The sequence below is a fragment of the Malaclemys terrapin genome, chromosome 2 (genome assembly GCF_027887155.1).
Source record: "Malaclemys terrapin pileata isolate rMalTer1 chromosome 2, rMalTer1.hap1, whole genome shotgun sequence".
NCBI classification, from domain to species: domain Eukaryota; kingdom Metazoa; phylum Chordata; order Testudines; family Emydidae; genus Malaclemys; species Malaclemys terrapin.
The window spans coordinates 23,427,356-23,432,211 of NC_071506.1; the positions used below are offsets into that span (position 1 = coordinate 23,427,356).

At 48.3% G+C, this 4,856-nt stretch overlaps 1 long non-coding RNA gene across 1 annotated transcript; it reads right to left on the reverse strand.

The window, feature by feature from the left end:
* Nucleotides 1-272: 272 nt before the first annotated feature.
* On the reverse strand, nt 273-4,856 carry LOC128832908 (uncharacterized). Its single transcript, XR_008444083.1, has 2 exons — nt 4,226-4,856; nt 273-2,792 (listed from the first exon to the last, which is right to left on the reverse strand). It is a non-coding gene; the product is annotated as an uncharacterized LOC128832908 (long non-coding RNA).

Here is a 4,856-nt window from a genome sequence, read left to right on the forward strand (position 1 = left end):
CCCCTTCTCTGGTCCTCGAGCTGCTGGGTTGCTTGCCCCGAGCTGGGCTGTGGTAGGCCAAAGAAAATGATATGGCAGGGAAGATGCAGCCCCTAGGCTGCCATTTGCCCTGCTCTGTTAGCCCTGTGCCACCATCCCTTGGAATTTCAGTCCAATCTGGAGGTAAAAGGACATCAGAGACAGCACAAAGCCCCACATTCAAAATGGAGTTTGCAGTGTGACACAGATACACAAATGTGGTGACGACACAGGAAAGGAAACAGAACGCCAGGTTTGTTGGTAGCCAGAGAGCTTTACAAGCCTCTTGCAAAAAGCCTCCCAGGAAAACTTTTCCTGGGGTTTTTATTTCTCTCCTGGCTTTGTTTACAACACTTCTTAGTGGTTACATTCCTGCGCATAGAAACGCCAGGCAGTGTACATGCACATAAGATAACGAACCCATCTCTTGAGCGCGTGAACACCAGCTGCGAGGGTACAATCAAATCAGCCAAATAAGTTTCCCAAACACAAACGCTGGATTGAAGGTCACTCCTGCCTCGTAGCCATGGGAGCAGTTTGCCGCGCCCGTGGGCTGGCGATTCGGGAGCTATGCATCCCTACATCCCCCCCTGTTTTATTTTATAGATGCGGTGTTTAAATAAAGCACCTTCGCAGGGTAGCATGCACAATGTCACTAGATTGGGTATACATTAAATAAAGCAGCAAAGTAAAACGCCAAAAATCAAAACTAGGACCCCATACTATAAAAGGGTCTTTATCCACTCTAAGAGTTGCTATGACTAGATATAATCCCACCAAAAAGGAAAAATGTCTTGGCGGATAACTTAAGCATAACATTTTAGCATATCAATTTGCTATTGCATACAATTACTATTATCAGTAAGCTTAAAACAACACATTTCTTTTACTGTCTCACACCCCAGATGTTGCTGGGTGGTTTGCAGACAGGAACAAGGCAGGTACTTAACAGACCTTGCATGTCCGGGGCAACGGCCAGGCAGAAATCAGATTGATTTAATACTTGTGCCAGGTGGACCCAAATGTCTTGTAATGTGGTGTCATTAACATACACACAGCTGTCATTAACTTGAAAAAGTAAGCGTCCTGTCAGGTGTAATCCCAGGAGCACTGACTAAAATTAACTGGGCATACCAGGTAGTCTAATTTCCCAGATGTCTTGGTGAATTACTCAATCCCACATGCATCCTCCCCATGGACCCGGCAGGATTCGGTATGTGGAAGGCCACACCCCCTCAACCAGTCCATATGCTTGGAAGGAGCATTGAGAACGTTTGCACTTTTACCTAGAAAGTCTCTAAGTATGTCTCCATGGCCGCAGATCAGATGGTACTCCTGATGTGTCTGTAAGGGCAGTGGGCCAAGCCTGAACATGCTAGATCCCACTGCAATGCCTTCTTAGCCTCAGTGATATTTAATACCATCTTTGTCAGCAACTTTTGGGTCATTGTCTGTATTTTGATGTGTTACAAGGGTAATAGTGTAATGGAGGAGATAGCAGGGGTAATGGCAACAAGGTGCCTTTGGTACTTATCATTTAAAATCCAATTAGGGAAGGCAATACATACTGAAGGACTTATTCAAAACACAGGGCGCAGCCTGTAGAATAAACCCCAAAATCCAATCAATACCACGTTCCCAAGCATGGGTCCCACAAGTTTCTTCCTGCTAGTGTATAATTCTTTGTTTCTTCACCAGGGTCAGTTCTTAATGTCTCTTGTAGTCAGGAATTCCTGGACTTTGTGGTTTCAAGGAAGCAAGTGTTCCTTCTTCTCTTTTCCTGAAACAGTGTGGTTTAGCATCATACAGGGGAGAGGTTACTAGCACATCACCCTGTAATGGTTTTGCTTTTTCTGGAAAAATTCAGAGCAACAGTAGGTCTGTCAGTGGACAAGGGAGAGGTTACTAGCACTTCACCTTGTCTTTTTTTCCTTTTTCCTGCTGTCCAGAAGGCACAGCAGGGCTAGAAGAAGAAATAGGCTTATCATCAGTCAAAGAGTCCTCCCGAGGTGGAGGGGTCTTTTTGCAGTGAAAAGCATGGGTCCAGGCAGTCAGTCCTTGGCACTTCACAGCGGTGTTGGTGGTTAACAGGACTTGGAAAGAGCCTTTCCAGCATGGAGCCAAAGCAGTCTTTCATTGATGGACTTTACATAGACTCAGTCTCCTGGTTTTAATAAATGGCAGGGGTGCTAGGGTCTTTGGGTAGCACTTTTCTACCTGTGAGAAAAGAAACCTAACACATTTCATTAATGCCTGGCAGTGTTTTGCAGATCTCATAGTTGCTCGGGCACATTTAAGCCCCCCCTTGTCTTGGGGGTCAGCCAAGTTTTGGCTGTGGCCTTGGATGAGCCTGCAAGCTGTATTTTCCTCTCAATTAACGCATTCTGTGCTTTTTCCTCTTCTCCCTTTCTCGGCTTCTTTTAACCTACAAAGGAAACCTTCACTCTTCCAGTAAAATAACTTTATTACAGAGCTTTGGAGCAACAAACCGGGACAAGCACACCCACTTTTGAGGAGTGCACTCGGTACAACCTCAGGTGTCTAATTGCTTTCCTCCCTCCCCAGCCCTCTGGCTAGAAATCTGAGGTAGCCAGAAGGATCCCATGGGCAATATGGGGAGTGGGTTAACCTTCCATGTCCTTGCTTCCAAAGACTGTTGGTATGCAATTTTTAACAACAATTTTTGCCATAAAACACAAAAATAATCCTTATTGTGCCAGTAAATGCATGGTACATTGAATGCTGTTCAGCTGGCATCCGTTTTCTCTGATGATCTGAAAGACAAAAGAACAGAGGTCTACCCCTTCTGGGCAGTCAGTCATTGATTAAAATGTTTCCTTGTATTTGTTCATAGGCAGCCTAGATTTCAGTGGCTTCTACCTTATTAGTTAGAAACTTGCATTAATAAAAATGCTTTCTGGCTTGCTTCCAAATCCAAAGCTATCTACAGCTTAAAGATTTTTACTTAAAAGGGACACAATTAACTTTCCCAGTCTTTTGATTGCCTTTTACTTCTAACTCCTGCTTTCAAACACACAGTGATCTGAACAAAACAACACAACCTATATTGGTAGGTTTGCATTTCCTTTACCTCTGCTACAATATACACTGCACATATTCTGGGGAAAAGCGGCCACTGCGCAACCCATACGGGCTCATCAGTGAGCCAACGGAGGGGGAGGGCCGTACGCCTAATCATCAATATGGATGGTGGCAGTTAAAGCAGTTCCCCTGAGGCTTCTGCCCCTTGTACGGGGCAGCTGCCAGCAGGGCCATCTGATGGGTTTGAGTGCCTACATCAGTACACGCCTGCAGCAACTCCGCCAGGGTCGAAGGACTTAGAGGACTCGCTCGCAGCGGGGACCCTGCGAAACGCGCGACGGGCACACTGGCCAATGATAGGAAAAACTACCTGGGGCGTGCCCACCGCCTGCTTGGGGATGCCCGAAAACTGCCCTGTGCCATATAACTGCTCAGCAAGATAAGCCCCCCCACCTTGTGCTGCTGCCGCAAGCGCCTCTCGCTGGTACTCGCTGTCCCACACAACTTATTGCGTGGGAGACAGCACCATGCGACACATGTCTTTCCAATCTTGGGGGAGCAAGTGATAACCGTTTGACACACCTTTCAAGATCCCCCGGAGCTCGTGCAGAACCGAGTAGGGGAGAGCCTCCCAGTCCACTACTCGGCCCCCGTTTCCATTATTTCGCTTAGAGACGGGGAACGCCTCGAACCCACACTTGGATTCCTTGTCGGTCAAGAGACTGGCCTCACACGCTCGCCGCACCGCCGCGGCGACAGCGCCCCCCTGCCCGACCGGTAGGCAGGGGGGCGCCGCCACGGGCGGCGGCGCAGGGAGGGTCAGCTGCGGGCAGGAGGGGGGTGGCCCATCACCTGGGGGCAAAGGGGAAACCGGCTTAAGGCCGTCAGGGCTGAACCCCTCCAGCGCCTCCTTACAACGCTGCCAGAGCAGCAGGTGCTGAACTGGGGCACGGGGTTCACTATACAAGGTGATCCCAATCCGTATCCAATCAAAAAGCTGTAATGACCCGCAGTCCGGATACCAGGGGCACTGGCGATCTATTTCCCTTAGAAGGTCCTCAATATGAGCGACCGAGACAACGACACATGATCGCTGCCTTATAATCTTTTGTAACTCTCTTGCATGCTCCTTCTGGGCACTGGAAAGTCTCCCCCCCATACTCACGAATAAGGGGCGGCAAACAGCCGCGGGCGCGCTCGGCGTATCCAGCCGGTGAGTAGAGGGGCATCACGTCGGGGTCACCAGCTGTGGTGACGACACAGGAAAGGAAACAGAACGCCAGGTTTGTTGGTAGCCAGAGAGCTTTACAAGCCTCTTGCAAAAAGCCTCCCAGGAAAACTTTTCCTGGGGTTTTTATTTCTCTCCTGGCTTTGTTTACAACTCTTCTTAGTGGTCACATTCCTGCGCATAGAAACGCCAGGCAGTGTACATGCACATAAGATAACGAACCCATCTCTTGAGCGCGTGAACACCAGCTGCGAGGGTACAATCAAATCGGCCAAATAAGTTTCCCAAACACAAACGCTGGATTGAAGGTCACTCCTGCCTCGTAGCCATGGGAGCAGTTTGCCGCGCCCGTGGGCTGGCGATTCGGGAGCTATGCATCCCTACACACAAAGATTTCATAATCTCAAACAGAATTAATACACTGTACATAGTCCCATTGTCATATTCACACCTGGGTGTAAATCAGGTGTACCTCTAATTAAGTCAGTGGAATTTCACCAACTTGAAACTGGTGTGAGACAGCGCAACTCATTGAATTATTTAAATGCAGGTAAAGAAAATGTTTGTG